We start from the raw sequence: 18,156 nt of genomic DNA on the forward strand, positions 1-18,156 counted from the left end.
GCCATGGGGAGCTGCCAGGCTCTGCTGTGTGGGCGGAATACTCTCCATATCTTGCTGGGCTCTCCGGGAGGGATAAAAGAATCGACCCTGGGTCGGCCATGTGCGAGGCAAACACCCTAATCACTATGCTATCACTCAGAATTACATAAAAAAATAACACTAAACAATTCACTCTTTTGTTTTTTTCTTAGGTCCTCAATGGTAGTGCTCAGGGGAACTCCCAGTGAGGGCCTAGGACTGCTCCTAGAGTTCAGAGCTGTACTTAGGAGATGAAACCTCTCTAGGGTTCAAATGAAGCGTCCCATGTGCAACCAGAAACTCCAAAGCCCCAAAAACGCAATTGAGTGGTCAAATATGACCTGAACAGGCACAAGGCTATTAAAAGTCTTTTAGGGCTGGGGATCAGATTGGACAGAGGCCATTTGTTAGGCCGTCAACTCAATTTCTCATAACCCCTCAAAGAAACAAACAACGAACCAATAAACAGTCTACAACTTTGACCTGGTATGAATGTCCTTATTATATTGCACTGCAGAATTCTGGGGTTTGACTAAAATGCTCAAACCATGCTGCCAGGAGTATGTATGAAACATTTCAAACCTCCTGAAAAACCTGAATCTACATAATCTTCAGGCTCTCAGAGTGTGGAATGGGCGACCTCACCCATCCCCCTGTTCTTCCAGGAGCCTGGCAGTCACACCCATGAACTGCCTCTGACTCCATAGAAGCTCATTAACCAGCCATGATCCAGATAACTTATAAATATATTTTGAGATCAACAACAGAGATGCTTCCAAACCAAATGTCACCATCCAGTTAAAATTTTAACTCAGCTGTATCACGCCATTCAAACTTTTAGAATTCCTGGAGCACGAGACTCCAAATCATATGCTCTACACCATTGATTTATCAGGAGTAGTACACCTCATTGGATGGGATGTAAAGTAGAAGGCAACCAATCTTGGTTATGAAAATATTAATACACAAGTCTTAACCTGTAGCAACATGTTAGTAAATTTTTATACAAAGGTTCAATTGTTCCACGGTAAGACACAATATTCTTCATACATTTTATTCTAAGAAAAAAATTTATCATTTTTAGCAATTATTCATAACAAGAGATACAAAATAAATTATTAGGGCCTACTATTGGGGTAGGTTAAAATAAATAAATTAAATTATGACACCCTGTAGTCAGTGGGAGCATGTATTAGTACACAATACTTCAGATAATGGGGTTAATATTAAAGATAAATAGAAAGTGCCCACAAAGTATAACGAAAAAACTGAAACACCCCATAAAAATGGAGAGAGAGATGGACACTTTCCCAAACTGAAAAAACAAGTGGCCAGCATGTTATGAAAAAGTGTTCATAGTCACTATCTGGTTCAGCCTTTCTGAATAACTATCAATTTTTCCAAAATTAGAAGAATAGGGGTTCCATATGTATATTCTAGATATTAATCCCATGTCAGATGGGAATTGGGTAAATATTCTTTCCCATTCTGTAGGCTCTTTCTGAATTTTGTTCACGGTTTCTTTTGAAATGCAGAAGCTTCTTAGTTTGATGTAATCCCTTTTGTTTTTTTTTGTAAGTTTGCTTTCTTATTTTTTTTTTTCTTTTTTGGGTCACACCTGGTGATGCACAGGAGTTACTCCTGGTTTACGCACTCAGAAATCACTCCTGGCAGTGCTCTGGGGACCATATGGGATGCTGGGAATTGAACCTGGGTCAGCTGCATGCAAGGCAAATGCTCTACCTGCTGTGCTATTGCTCCATCCCAGTCTCATTTGTTTATGTTTGCTTCCTCTTGCAGTGTCAGTGCTGTTTCATTCTTAAAGATCTTTTTTAGCTTCAATGTAGTGGAGTGTCCTGCCTACATTTTCCTCTATGGACCTTATGGATTCATGTCTGATACTGAGATCTTTAATCCACTCTGAGCTGACTTTTGTGCTTGGCATTAGGTCAGAGTTCATTTTTTTTGCAGGTAGCTATCCAGTTTTCCCAGCACCACTTATTGAAGAGGCTTTCCTTGTTCCACTTCACATTTCTTTCTCCTTTGTCAAAGATTAAGTGGTCATATATTTGGGGGTCTGTGACAGAATATTCAACTCTGTTCAATTGGTCTGCAGGTCTGTTTCTAGCCCAGTACCATGCCGTCTTAATTACAACTGCTTTGTAGTAGAGTTTGAAGTTGGGGAGAGTGATGCCACTCATCTACTTTTTCACAAGGATTGTTTTACCTATTCGTGGGGGTTTATTGTTCCATATGAATTTCAGGAGTGTTTTGTCTCTTTCTTTGAAAAATGTCATGGGTGTCCCGCTATGGACTGCATTGAATTTGTATAGTGCTTTGGGCAGTATTGCCATTTTGGTAATGTTAATCCCCCCAATCCATGAGCAGGGGATGTGTCTTCATTTCCTAGTGTACTCTTTCATTTCTTGAAGTAGTGTTTTGTAGTTTTCCTTGTATAGATCCTTCACTTCCTTGTAGAATGATGAGACCTGGCAGTGAATCCATAATACAGCTCACGGAGGATCCTGATGTATTGAGTTTTAATGCCCTGATTGGCTAGGGCTTCGAAGACCACTTCTGCCTCAACAGAATCAAAGGCCTTCTTTAAATCAATGAACATTAGACAGAGTGGCATCTTGAAATCCCGAGAAACCTCAATAAACTTGGTTATCGTGTGGATATGGTCGATGGTGCTGAATCCTTTGCAGAACCCGACTTGCTCGCATGGTTGTACTTCATCTAGTGTTCTGCCAATCGTATTCAGGATGACTTGAGTTAACAGCTATCAGATGACAGACAATAGGCATATTGTGTGATAGTTGCCAATGTTGTGGATGTCTCCCTTCTTGTACAGTAGTACAGTCCAGCTGGTTTTCCACTGGAATGGAACCTTGCATTCAGACAGGTAGCGTGCGAAGAGCCGAGCCAGCATATTGATGAATACTGATGGCAGGTTTTTCAGATGTTCAGGCCTGACCTTCTCTGGGCCGGGCACTCTTCATTTCTTTACCAATGAAATGGCGTGTCAGATTTCGGAAGGGAGAAACTGGGAACGACATATCCATCCTGTGGAATTTGGCATGTGGGCAGGTGGACGTGGCTATCATAAGGATCTGTGTAGAAGTCATGGATAATGTTCTCCATTGCCCTTCTAGAAGATGTGATAAATCCATCAGGACGTCGGAGGGCAGTCATCTTGGTCTTGTAGTTGGCGAAAGACAGGTGGGCGTTACGAATGCTTTACCCGGGTTCTGCCGCATCTACCAGCACTTCTGTTCTTCTCTCTTTGAGGTCTTCCTTGGTTGCATCTCGGCACTGCTTCGCGAGCTAGGACATTTGCTTGTGGTTGCATGAGGCATGCGCCAAACCACGTTGGTGAATAAGGTCAAGAGTTTTCAAAGACAGGTGTTTATTTGTGGCTCTCTCTCTCTCTTGGCGTTCCTCGCAAAATCATGGAGGTGCTGAACCAGTCTATCGTATTCCTCGTCAGTGTTGTCAAAATGGCATCTTCCCATGTTGCAGCAATAGTGCCAAGAGCTCACAGTTGGTGGTCGTCCTGGGAGTTCTCTTTTTAAACTTTGCAGCCCTTTCTTCCCGCTGTGAAGTAGAATTTTGCATAAAGGAGACGGTGGTCCGATCCTGTTTGGAATTTTGGGACAACAGCAACATCGGTCAGGCAAAATCATCGATTGAAAATGATGTGGTCAATTTTGTTGTGGTACCATCCACCGGGAGACTCCCATGTCCAACGTTTAGATTCGGCCTTCTGGAACTGTGAGTTACCATGGATGGTCTTGTTCGACATGATGAACTCAGATAGTCTCTCTCCCTGTTCATTCCATTCTAGGCCATGGGTCCCGATGTGATTTTCTTCGGCTGATCTTCTTGGTGCTATCTTGGCTTTAAAATCACCCACAATGATCTTGTAGAAGATGCGATCTTTATAGAATTTCTCCACCTCCATGTAGAACTTCTCAATTTCTCCTTCATCATAATTGGATTTTGGTGTGTAGACAACGAAGATAGAAACTGCTGGCAGTGAGTCACAAATATTCAAATGTAAATGTCCTATTTGGATTGTTAGGCATTCGAATGTATCAATGCTCATTGACAAATTCGTGTTGATAAGGACACTGACGCCTCCGATGCCTCTTTTTTTTTGCATGTTCCAAGGAAAATTTCTTCTCCAGTGTCGAAAATGGCGTGATGTGATTGGTATCTTCTTGCCTCCACTACCTCCACTACCCAGTCACCTCCACATTCTAGAACGGTTTATGGACTTTGCAGCCATTTTGCAGCCACTTTGCAGTCACTTTCCAGTCGCATGACACATTATAAGACATTTAATATTAATTGCTGTACCTTATTATTGTTTGAACCATGGGAACACCTACAAGGGTGATTAGAGGCAGCCCCAAAAGCCTCTATCTCTCTCGGACAGCCTGGCAAGCTACTAAGAGTATTCTGCACGCATGGCAAATCATCACAAGCTATCCGTTGTGTATTTGATATGCCAAAACCAGTAATTACAAAGGGTCTCATTCCCCTGACCCTGAAGGTGTCACCAAAATGGCAGGTTGAGAAGGATGAGAATGAAGAGTCTGATAAAATCTCAAGGCCGAACTAGGCTGCCACAATGAAGGAAGACAAAAGTGATCGTCTGCACCTACGCTAGCATCGGATGCATCCATTGAGGACCTGATGGTACAAGTGCAAAAGATCAAGTACGACATCATTGGTCTGACTGAGACAAGAAGGTTGTAAAAATAAAACAATAAAATAAAAATTAACATTCAGAATAGAATTTAAAAAATGTAATGTGGTGCTCATGCCCAATTCAATCAGCTTAACCAATGGCTGAATTTATAGCGGTATTCCTACATTATGTAAAATAAAAAAAGAGAAAAGACATAAAATAATCTCCCTCATATGTGGGATATAAAGAATCATAGAAAGGCAATAACAAATAGTCAGTGACAATAGAAACTGAAAATTGATCTGAAAAACTGAGTTTACTATGGTGGGGAGATATTGGAGTTGGGGCTGGGAGGGTTGAAACAACAGTAGAGGGAAGCAGTCAGTCTGATGGAGACTATGGGGTTGGAATATTATGTCCATGATACTCTATTGTTAACAGTATTGTAAATTAAGCTGATTGAAATATTTTTAAAAGAAAACAATACAAAGCATCAAAGAAAACAGAATCTGGATCTTCAAAAGAATAAACCAGATTGACAAAACCTTTCACTAGACTTGCAAGGCAAGAAAGAGAAAACAAACAAAAAAAATGGATCAGAATGTAAGGGCAGAAATTATAACAAATATCTCACAAACTCAAAATGTCATAAGTCCTTATAAACAACTGTATGCTAAGCTGAAAAACTTAGAGGAAATGGATAAGTTCTGGAAACATAATTAGCCTAAGATTGAATCAAGATGAAGAGGAAAACCTCAAATGACCAATTTAAATAAGAAAACTGGAATTAAAAACATCTCTCAAAAAAAGAGTGAAAATACACCATTTAGTTACCACAAACAAAAAGTAATTTAAAGTTAATTAAATACTGTCTGTAAGATGTAAAGCTCTAAAAGTCCTGGGAAAACTACAGGCAGCATAGACCTTGATGTATATCTGGTCCAGATGGTACAGTAACGAACTCTACCTTTTTTTAAAAAAAATTATTAGTGAAACATCATGAGGTAGAGTTGTAGACTTATAAATTTTGAAAGAGCTTGAGAAGTACAGGTAGTATTTCTTTAAAAATAAGGTAGAATCATGTTAAGTGAAATGAATCTACCTTATTTTTAAAGAAATACTACCTGCACTTCTCAAGCTCTTTCAAAATATTTAAGAAACAGCAGTCACTTAAAACAATTTTCAGGAAGTTAACATACATTAATGCCAAAATCAAAAATGTTACTTTGAAAAAGGAAATTATACGTGATGGCCCTGATTAACATTTATGCAGAGAGAGAGAGAGACAGAGACAGAGACAGAGACAGAGAGACAGAGAAAGAGAAAAAGAAAGAGAGAGTTGAATAAGGGGCTTGTGTCATAGTACAGTATATAGGTTAATCAGAGTTGGATCCTCAGCCTTGCATATGGTTCCTCGAGCCCACCACAACCAATCCCTGAGTGTAGGACCAAGAGCAAGCCATGAGCACTGTCAGGTACGCCCCCTAAACAAAGAAAAAAGACATTTAGATTTCATATCAGTGTCAGTGAGTGTTCTCACTGTCTATACAAAATTCTCCGGAAGCTGAGCTAGTGAGATAGTACCCTTGTTAAGATACTTGCTTGGCACTGAGTCACGGCCAACACTGTGTTTAATCTGTGGCACTTCATATGGCTATGTCAAGCTTCACTAGGAATGTTCCCTGAGCACAGAGCTTAGAGTAAATCCTAAACACAACTGGGATTGCCCCTCCTTCCCCCCAAAATTAAAACTCAAATCAACAGACTCTAAAATATGGAATACAATAGAGATCTTTGTAAAGCATTATAAATAGGGTCAATTAAGCTATAAATACTACCTGATTATATGCAAACAAGTAGAGGAGTCTCTTTCATGAGGGCTGCTGGAAAACATGGTAGGCAAGGAAAACATGGTAGACAAATGTAAAAGAAAGAAAATGATCCATTTAGTTACCACAAAGAAAAAGTGACTTAAAGTCATTAAAGAATGAATGTAAGACATGAAGCTGTAACCTACTGGGAGAAAACACAGGAATCATGTTTCTTGATAAAGATCTGGTGAAAAAATTTTAATCTCAAAACAAATGCCAAATAAACTGGCAGGATAACATTTTACATCAAATTATAAAAAAGAAACTCTGCATACCATAGGAAGCAATCATTATTGGTCAATATTCAAATTCTCCCAGCCATAGAGAGATACCACAAATTCAAGCTATCACTGGCACATTTTGACAAATCTCCAGTTTCCTTTGAGTAGTTTTTCACGTTAGGGGATAGAGGGAACTTTCTTCAATATAGTTAAAGTCATCTACCACAAACTTACAGCAAACATCATCCTCAATGGGAAAAAACTGAGAGCCTTCCCCTAAGATCAGGGATGAGACAAGGATGCCCACTCTCTCCACTACTGTTCAATATAGTACTGGAAGTACTTGCAATAGCGATTAGGCAAGAAAAAGATATTAAGTGCATCCAGGTAGGGAAGGAAGAAATCAAGCTCTCACTATTCCCAGATGATATGATACTATACTTAGAGAACCCTAAAACTTCTACCAAGAAACTCCTAGAAACAATAGGCTTGTATAGTAAAGTGACAGGCTATAAAATCAATACCCAAAAATCCATGGCTTTCCTATATGCAAAGAGTGAAAGAGAAGTAAGTGACATGAAGAAAACAATCCCGTTCACAATTGTGCCCCAGAAAATCAAGTACCTGGGAATTGCCTTAACTAAGTACTTAAAGGACCTGTACAAAGAAAACTACAAAATGCTACTTCAGGAAATAAAAAAAGGACACGAGTAAATGGAAAATTAACTCCTGCTCATGGATGGGGAGAATTAACATTGTCAAAATGGCAATAGTTCCCAAAGCACTGTAAAAACTCAATGAGATCCCTATAAGGATACCCGTGACATTCTTCAAAGAAATGGAGCCAACACTCCTGAAATTTATATGGAACAATAAGCCCCCATGAATAGCTAAAGCAATTCTTGGGAAAAAGAAAATGGGAGAAATCAATCTTCCTAACTTCAAGCTCTACTACAAAGCAGTAATAATCAAAACAGCATGGTACAGGAGCAAAGGCAGAGCTGCAGACCAATGGAACAGAGTTTAATATACTGACATCTCCTCCCAAGCATTTGATCATCTAATCTTCGATAAGGGGGCAAGAAAAGTGAAATGGAGCAGGGAAAGCCTCTTTAATAAATTGTGCTGACAAAACTTGATGGCTACATGCAAAAAACTGGGAGTTACTTCTGGTTCAGGAATTACTCAGGAATTAATCTTGGTGGTGCTCAGGGGACAATATGCGATGCTGGGAATTGAACCCAGGTCAGCCATGTGCAAGGTTAATGCCATACCTGCTGTGCTATGCTCCAGCACCTAGCCTTCAGATATTTTCAATAGATCATTATCTTCGGAGAGCCCGGCAAGCTACCGAGAGTATTCGATATGCCAGACACAGTAACGACAAAGTCTCCAATGGAGATGTTACTGGGCCCGCTCGAGCAAATCAACGATCAACGGGAGGGTCTTTACTTTTTTTTTTTACTTTACTTTACTTACATTATAGATCTGGAGAGACAGGTCAGTGATAAAATGAAAATCTTTTCATGGCTGATGTTGGATTGATCCCAGGTACTTTATATGTTTCCCTGAGCACTGCTGGTTGTGGCTTCAGCTAGTGTCTGGTGGTGGCTCCCAGTAAACCAACAGACCATTATAGAAACACTTAGAACATTTTAAAAGCATTTTAAAAATTTTAACAAATTTTAAAACTTAAATTTTCTAAGTTATGGAAAATTAAATGGAAACAAAAAAAGTTAGTAACATTCTCAGTAACTATGTGAACTTATATTCGTTTGCTATAGAAATGAAGAAAGTAATGCTACTGTAGAAAACAAATCTATACTGTTATTTTCACTGTAGTGTTATTACAGAGCAGTCTAGGGAGAGAGAATCTGCAAATTATCTGATATGCAAATGGTCTCTTAAGCATTAGTTTTCATGAAAAAGTATATTAAAATCAGATATTATGAACTAATCTGTTTATTTTAATAACATACTCTCATGAATTTATTCATTTCATATTATGTCGTTTACCCAAAAAAGATTTATAATCTTTATACATAAATGCTGTTTGAAACAAGATATGGCTTAAAAATATATAAGCTTTAAATAACCGTCTAACTAATTCCTTTTAATACTAGTGAGGAACTGTGAATTGAAAGGATTAAAATATGTACATTGGGACAAAATTATGTGCTAAGTAGAAACCTGAGAACAATTATCAAAAAGCAGATTATGTGGGTAGCAGATGACAAAAGAATGAATGCAAAGTCCAATGGATATTTTAGGACAGGTCTGTGAAAAATGCCAATTATTGCAGAACTCTTTCAAACTGGTTGAAGGCCAGAGAGATAGTAGAGTGGGAAAGCTGCTTGCTTTCTATGCTCTTGACCGGGTACAATCCTGTTGTCAGATATAGTACTCTGAGTGACCCCTGAGTGTAAAGATAATCAGCAATCCGAGAGAAGTGTAAAATAATATAATAACCAACTCTCATGCCCAAAGAATTTGTTTTCCTTTTCAGTGTATATTTTTTTATTTCTTGCATAGTTGCCAAAGTTCAGTATTATGACTACACTTTACCCACAGTGGTTATATTACAACTACTGATACCTTTTTTGTTCTGGAATAGCACATCAATAGATTACTAGGCTTCTATGTACTTCACAATGTGTTACTTAATATGTTAATCCAAACTGAACTACTTGCTGACTGCTTCAAATACTTCTCATTGGTTAAGAAAAGTCTGCATTGAGTATTTTTATCTCTGCAATACCTCAATTCTCATATCATTATAATTGCAACAGAAGTGGGTTTTGCTTCAACAGATCTGCAAACAGTGAGTAATAAAAGAGTAGACTTACACTCTGGCATTAAAGTTTTTCTCATCAGAATACAATAGAATGCATTTATTTTCACCTCAATATTCTGTTTCCTGCTCACCTTGGATTTCAGCATAAGAATAAGAAGAGGGCTAGAGGTAGTAGTTTGGTTTAAGGTAGATGTCTTAGTGTTGGAGTACATGGAGCTTAGGTTTATCAGGTTGCACCCATCACAGTACTCCCAAGTCACTCCCATTACTTTGTCTGTCACCACTTCAATGCTCTCTTCCCCAACCAATTTGTAAGGTCTCATCCTTCTTAGACACAGAAGCTGTACTGTAAGTTAATATTGCCTTTCTCCTCTCCTTATGTCTTTTGAATAGTTTACTTTATTTTATTTTTTTATTTTTTTATTAGTGAAACACTATGAGGTACAGTTGTAGATTTACAAATTTTTGTGCTTGGGTTTCGTTATACAATGATAAAATAACCATCCCTCCACCAGTGCCCTTTTTCACCACCATGGATAATATCCCCCCCCCCCCCATTCCCCCATCCCACCCTGCCTCTGTGGCAGGCCATTCCCTTTTGTTCTCTCTCTCCTTTTGGGTGTTGTGGTCTGCAAAAGAGGCATTGAGTGGCAAACATGTTCAGTCCATAGTCTACTTTTAACACGCATCTCCCCTCCTGGGAGGATCCTACAAACACTTTTTATTTGGTGCTCCATTCTCTATCTGAACTGCCCTTTCCCCTAGAATGCCCGGCTTGCCTCTAAGTTATGGAGTAATCCTCCTGGTGCTGATCTCAGCTATTCTTGGGTATTAATCTCATATTTTGTTACTTTATATCCCCGAGATGAATGTAATGTTTCTATGTCTATCCCTCTCTTTCTGACTCATTTCGCTTACGATGATATTTTCCATATTGTACCACTTGTATGTAAATTTCATGACTTCATCTTTTCTAAGAGCTACATAGTACTCCATTGTGTAGATGTACCAAAATTTCTTTAACCAGTCATCTGTTCTTGGGCACTCAGGTTTCTTCCAGTTTCTGGCTATTGTAAAGAGTGCTGCAATGAACAAACAAGTGCAGATGTCACTTCGACTATACATTTTTGCCTCTCTGGGGTATATTCCCAGGAGTGGTATTGCTGGGTCAAATGGGAGTTCAATTTCTAATTTTTTGAGAAGCGTCCATACTGTTTCCAGAAGGGCTGAACTAGTTGGCATTCCCACCAACAGTGAAGGATTGTCGCTTTCTCGCCACATCTGCACCAGCATCAGTTGCTTTTGTTCTTTTGAATGTGGGCCAGTCTCTGAGGTGTGAGATGGTATCTCATTGTGGTTTTGATCTGCATCTCCCTGATGATTAATGATGTACAGCATTTTCTCATGTGCTTTTTGACCATTCGGAATTCTTCTTTGAGAAAGTTTCTGTTCATTTCATTGCCCCATTTTTGGATGGGGTTGGATGTTTTCTTCTAGTGAAGTTCAACCAGTACCTTTGTATATCCTTGATATCAACCCCTTGTCAGATGTGTATTCGGCGAATATCCTTTTCCATTCTGTAGACTGTCTTTGTATTTTGGTCACTGTTTCTTTGGAGGTGCAGAAGCTTCTTAGTTTAAGATAGTCCCATTTATCTATCTCTGTTTTCACTTGCTCGGCCAGTGTCGTGGCACCTTTGAAGATACCATTATCTTCAATGTCATGGAGGGTTTTACCAACTTTGTCTTCAATGTACCTTATGGGTTCTGGTCTGATGTTGAGGTCTTTAAACCATTTTGATCTTACTTTTGTACATGGTGTTAAGCAGAGTTCTGAGCCCATTTTTTGCATGGAGCTGTCGAGTGATGTCAGCACAATTTGTTAAAGAGGCTTTCCGTACTCTACTTCGCATTTCTTGCACCTTTATCAAAGATTAGATGATCATATGATTGAGGGGAGATGTCAGTGTATTCAACCCTGTTCCATTGGTCTGCAGTTCTGCCTTTGTTCCAGTATCATGCTGTTTTAATTATTACTGCTTTGAAGTTGGGGAGGTTGATTCCTCTCATTTTCTTTTTCCCAAGAATTGCTTTAGCTATTCGTGGGAGCTTATTGTTCCATATAAATTTCAGGAGTGTTTGTTCCATTTCTTTGAAGATTGTCATGGGTATCCTTATAGGGATTGCATTGAATTTATACAATGCTTTCGGTAGTAATGCCATTTTGACAATGTTATGTCTCACGACCCATGGGCAGGTGATATTTTTACAGTTCCTCATGTCCTCTTTTATTTCCTGAAGTAGCGTTTTGTAGTTTTCTTTGTACAGATCCTTTACTTCCTTAGTTAAGCTGATTCCTAGGTACTTGATTTTCTGGGGCACAGTTGTGAACGGAATTGTTTTTTTCATATAGCTTTCCTCTCTCTCACTGTTTGTGTATAGGAAAGCCATCGACTTTTGGGTATTGATTTTAGTTGCAGTAAAGCCTGCAACTTTACTATACAAGTCTATTCTTTCTAAGAGTTTTTGGTGGAGGTTATTGGGTTCTCTAAGTATAGAATCATATCATCTGCGAATAGTAAGAGCTTGATTTCTTCCTTTCATACCTGAATGCCCTTAATATCTTTTTCTTGCCTAATTGCTATTGCAAGTACTTCCAGTACTGCATTGAACAGCAGTGGAGAGAGTGGGCATCCTTGTCTCATCCCTGATCTTAGAGGGAAGGCTCACAGTTTTTCCATTGAGGATGATGCTTGCTGTAGGATTGTGGTAGATGGCTTTAACTATGTTGAGGAAAGTCCCCTCTATACCCATTTTGGCTAGGGTTTTCATCATAAAGGGGTGCTGGATCTTGTCAAATGCTTTCTTTGCATCTATTGATTTGATTTTAAGCTTTTTATCTTTTCTTTTGTTGATATGATGGATTATGTTGATTGATTTCTGAACGTTAAACCATTCTTGCATCCCTGGGATGAATCCTACTTGGTCATGGTGTATGATCTATTGTTGAGTAGTTGGATTTTATTTGCTAGTAGTTTGTTGAGGATCTTTGCATCTGTGTTCATCAGGGATATCGGCCTGTTATTCTCTTTCTTTGTGGTATCTCTGTCTGCTTTTGTTATCAGTGTGATATTCGCTTCGTAGAAACTATTCAGAAGTGTTTTTGATATTTCAATTTCGTGGAAAAGCTTAAAGAGGTTTGGGAGTAAGTCCTCTTTAAAGATTTGGAAGAATTCACTAGTGAATCCGTCCGGGCCAGGACTTTTGTGCTTGGGGAGACTTTTTATTACCATTTCAATTTCCTTGGTGGTGATAGGTCTGTTCAGGTATTCCAGGTCTTCTTGGTTCAGCCTTGGGAGTCTGTATGAGTCTAGGAATTTATCCATTTCCTCAAGGTTTTGATGTTCCATGGCATAAAGCTTCTCAAAGTACTCCCTGAGGACCCTTTGTATTTCTGTAGTTTCTGTTGTAATGACCCGTTTTTCATTTCTGATTCTGTTTATTAGGGTTTTCTCTCTCACTTTCTTTGTGAGTTTTGCTAGAGTCTTATCGATCTTGTTAATTTTCTCGAAGAACCAGCTCTTGGTTTCATTGATCTTTCCATTGTTTTTTGGGTTTCCATCTCATTAGTTTCTGCTCTGAGTTTTATTATTTCCTTCCTTCTGTTCGGGTTGTGCACCTTTTGTTGTTCCTTCTCCAAGCTCTTCAGCTGTAGTTTATTTATGTGGGCTCGCTCCTCCTTTCTGAGGAATGCTTGTAGAGCGATAAACTTTCCTCTTAACACAGCTTTTGCTGTGTCCCATAAGTTTTGGTAACTCGTGTCCTCATTTTCATTCGTTTCTACGAATCTTTTGATTTCCTCTTTGATTTCCTTTCTGAGCCACTCATTGTTCAATAGCACACTGTTTAATTTCCAGGTGTTTGATTTAGTTTTCTTTTTTTGTGTGTGATTTACTTCTAATTTTAGCACATTGCGGTCTGAGAAGATTGTTGATACAATCTCTATCTTCTTAATTTTATGGAGGCATGTTTTGTGGCTCAGCATGTGGTCTATCTTGGAGAATGTTCCATGTATGCTTGAGAAGAATGTGTATTCAGCTTTTTGAGGATGAAGTTTCCTGTATATATCTACTAAGTCCTTTCTTCAGTTGTTTCCCTCAGATGAAGTATGGAGTTGCTAAGCTTGAGTCTGGTCTATCAAGAGGTGACAAAGCAGTGTTGAAGTCTCCCACTAGTACTGTGTTGCTATTCATGTCTTTTTCCAATTCTATGAGTAGTTGTTTTAAGTACTTTGCTGGTCTCTCATTAGGTGCATATACATTTATTATTGTAAGTTCGTCCTGTTGTACAGATCCTTTGATCAATAAGAAATGGCCTTCACTGTCTCTTATGACCTTCTTCACTCTGAAATCGATGTGGTCTGATATTAGGATGGCTACCCCAGCTTTCTTCTGGGAGCTGTTTGCCTGTAGGACTGTTTTCCAGCCTTTGACTCTGAGTCTGTGTTTGCTTTGACTATTGAAATGTGTTTCTTGCAGGCAGCAGAATGTTGGGTTCACTTTTCTAATCCATCGTGCCATTCTATGTCTTCTCTATGTCTTTTAATTGGTGCGTTTAGCCCATTGACATTGAGAGAGATTATTGTTATGGGATTTTGCCCCATTGTTCTGTTGAAATTTGGTGTAGTTGCAGAGCCTGTCTTGCCTTAAAGTAGCCCATTTAGTTGTTCTTGTAACCATGGTTTTGAGTCTATGAAGTTCCTGAGCTGTTGTTTTTCTGTGGAACTGTGTGTTGTTCCTTCTATTATGAAAGATAGTCTCGCTGGGTAAAGTATTTTTGGAGAGGCATTTATTTCATTGAGGTTTTTCACTATGTCCCACCACTGTTTTCAGGCCATGAGGGTTTCATCAGAAAAAATCAGCTGTGAATTTTAAGGATGCTCCTTTGTAAGAGATTTCTTTCTTCGATCTTGCTGCTTTCAGAATTTTGTCTCTGTCTTAAGTTTTGGTCATTTTGATCAGGATGTGTCTTGGGGTATTTTTGTTCGGATTTCTTCTAGCTGGTACCCTTCGGGCCTCCTGAATGTGGCCACAAGTTTTCTTCAGCTCTGGAAGCGTTGTAGCAATGATGTCTTTGACAGTTTCTTCTTCATCAAGGTTTTCTTCCTGTCCCTCTGGGACTCCAATAATTCTTATGTTACCCCTCTTGGCTTCATCACGATCTTCTCTTACCATCTGTTCCCGATCTGTGAGTCTCTTTCCATTTTCTGCTCTTTTTTGGAGAGTCTCTGAACTTCATCTTTGAGCTCACTGATTCTGTTTTCGGCCGCTGTTACTCTGCTGATGAGGCCTTCCACTGATTTTTTCAATTCGTCTACCAGGTTTTTCAGGTCCGACATTTCCGATTGCATTTTCCTCATTTCTGCCTTCAAATCCTCTTGTCTTGTATTGGCATTGCTTTCCATTGTTTCTTTTAGTTCCTAAGCATCCTAAGTAGCTCCCTTCTTAATTCCTTGTCAGAGAGGTTGTCTAACACTACAATACTGTTGGTGTCTTCTGGGCTAGCCTCTTCATTAAGTAAGCTTGGTGGGCTTTTGCATTGCTTTACCATTGTGACAAGTGTGGTTTAGTCCTTCACGTTCACTGTTACTATTCTGGTTGAATGAGGAGAGAATTCCGGGAGCCATTCAGCCTTGTTGCCATGAGATGGGCCTCAGTTCCCCTCCCGCGCAGATCAAAGGGGAAAACTGGCTGTTCTAGGGGATCGAGCTAGTTGCACATGCCCAGAGAGAGTCCCAAGCCATGGGGGCAGGCTGTACCTGGTTGAATGAGGAGAGACTGCCAGGAGCCGTTCAGCTTTGTTGCCGCAAGATGTGCCTCAGTTCCCGTCCCGCACAGATCATACTGTTCCCTCTGGAGGGGAGGGGCCGATCAACTGGTGGGCGGGTCCCACAGAGCTGGACCTGCGGCGGGCTCTCCCCGCTGGGCGTTGGCAGGAATTGGTGCAGCTCAGGGCAGGAGCGACTACCGGCTGGGCTCCCCCTACCCACCTCGAATAGTTTACTTTAATATAATGGCCTTTTTTTAATAGGTACTGGAAGGCAATTAATATTATGCTTTATAACTTAGGATTTAGTTGGCTTTGAATATTATTCACTCCCAGGCATCTGCTTTCTCAACTTAAGCCTCAGTTGCCCTCACTTCCTAGCACCCCAAGGGCAGGGACCCCGACGTGGGACTGGATGGAACCAGGGCAAACCGATAAGTTATGTGCTACCCTGGCATCAAGATGGGCCAGGCCAAGGTGCCATGATTCTTAACTATAAGTTAATAGTTTGATCATAGGCAAATGCTGTCATGATCCAAAAGTAATGAAGAGACTAGTGATATAGGCAGGTAGACAGGGAAGGTCCCCTCCCAAAGCAATGACAAAGGCCAGCCCTGCAGAAAATAGAAAAACAGGAACTACGACTGAATAAGACCCTCACCTGGCTCCAGCAACAGACCCAAAGGAGCTCCTGCAGGAACAAAAGGCCAGGAAAGGAATTTCAAAGAAGACCATCACCACTCCCATCCTCCCTGGTAACCTTAGCTACGGACTTTTACCTCGGAAGAAGCCCCAGGTGGGGGCAGGTTGGAGAAACCCTAAAAAGGCCACCTTAAACAAAGGAAGGGCATGCATATGCTGACCAAGCCCATGTGCTGCTTGTGCCCACGTGGCCGAGCACATGTGGTGCCCGAGCACATGTGTCGCCCTCATCTCCCCTCTTGAGATGTGTACTTCCTAATGCTAGGATGTGTGTAGGGGCTCTCTCTGCCCTTGGAGAAGCCTGTGTTCTCGCTTGAGTACATTACTCTCTCGTTCTCTTTCTCTCTCTCTCTCTCCCCATCTCTCTCTTTCTTTCCCCCCTCTCCACACCTTAAAAATCCTCCAAATAAAATCTATTTACCTCACTGCTTGTCTACTCCTGAAATTCCTTTCTGTGAGGTGAGACAAGAACCCAGTAACCCTGGGTCCCGCGTGGCAGAGGCAGTTGGGGAGAAAGTTACCAACTTGGTCCTCCCTGCTTCACATAGGTCACTTGTGGGGACCACCGACATCACTAGGACCCTGCTTCTAAGAATAGGAAATGTATCTGACCTGAGCACTGCAGTCTGACATCGAGATGGCCCTAGGAGAACAATTCTATAAGCTCAAAGTATTTCTTACTGTGTCCATACAAAATGATTTCTATTATGTATGCTTATATGTTGGTCAGACAAGGAGAGGAGAAACACATCCAGGGAAATCTGTTCTAGGGTGGATTGATCTGCTAAGTGATAATCTGTCCTAGAAGCAGTTTTCCTGTGTGTCCTGACTAGCTTGTCTAAGACTGAACTTTCTCCCCTTCAAACTACCTTCAGTAAATGATTTCAGTATATTGAGGCAGTTTCCCGTATCTCACAGGAACCTAGCTGGTCCTAGGTATGCAGATCCCAGGTGCTAAGCCAGGCCTGAACTTTGGGATGTAGATGCCTGTCTCCAGGCAGGCTGATCTTGGAGATGTAGATTCCAAGCTCTAGCAGACTGGCCTTTGTTGTGCTAATCCAAGTGCTTGTAGTTTGTAAAAGGTGAGGCCAGGATTACTGGCCTGCAGAAGTAAAGAAACAATGTTTTGCCTCAATGTTCTTTCTGTAACTCCTCTTGATGACATCACTATATTGCACCCTTTAGAGGTACTATGATCCATATAAGGGAGATTTCACGCTCGGGGGGGTGGGGGGGGAACATGTGTGTCAGAGAACCCGGGAAGATGGGGCTGAGGACAGAAGCTGAGAGAACAAAGGTGCACTTGCTTGAGGATTCCTGAGGCCTCTATGACATACACTTCTTCCATGTAATAAACTGCTGCTAAGACCAACCAGCCTGGCCCTCATTACCTTCATTCGCCTGACCATCGCCATCAACCTCCATGGAGTGGGGAAATGGCTTGAGACCACCAAATGCGGACAGTGGGAGAGATAAGCCGCTGCAGTCCCCCTTGCCCGTCCTATTTTGTGTTTTTACACATCTTAGAATGTTATTGACCTAATTTTGAACATTTACCACATGGTCTCCCTAGCATCATATGGTGCAGCCTGAGTACTGGTTGGTTGAGAATATCCAGAGGTAACCTTAGGCTTCCTGAGCAACACTTGAAGCTTTCTTCACCACCCGCCCCATCCTTCATCCCCCAACCTCACCTGTCCAAATAGCAGCTATAAGGATACACATGATAACCTCTCTGTAACATTCTTTCTCATATAGTAATCAGAAATGCATGAAATATGTGACATAACACTACCAAGAACCACACGGATCTACTTGATACCCTATCTCTTCTTGCCTTGTTTTACAATCACTACAGCGTTCTTTTGTCAGACAAACAGAACAGAGAAAACATAATATGAAAAGGTGCTCTTTAGTGATGTTCAGACTGTGTGGTCTGCCTGGTCCTCTTTATTCTTTGCTTCCAGTGTCTAGAATTGATGGCTTGGGGGAGCCTGTTTAACATTGGAAGTATCATTCTATGTCTGTC

Source organism: Sorex fumeus, unplaced genomic scaffold (genome assembly GCF_029834395.1).
Source record: "Sorex fumeus unplaced genomic scaffold, SorFum_2.1 ptg000054l, whole genome shotgun sequence".
Taxonomy (NCBI): Eukaryota; Metazoa; Chordata; class Mammalia; order Eulipotyphla; family Soricidae; genus Sorex; species Sorex fumeus.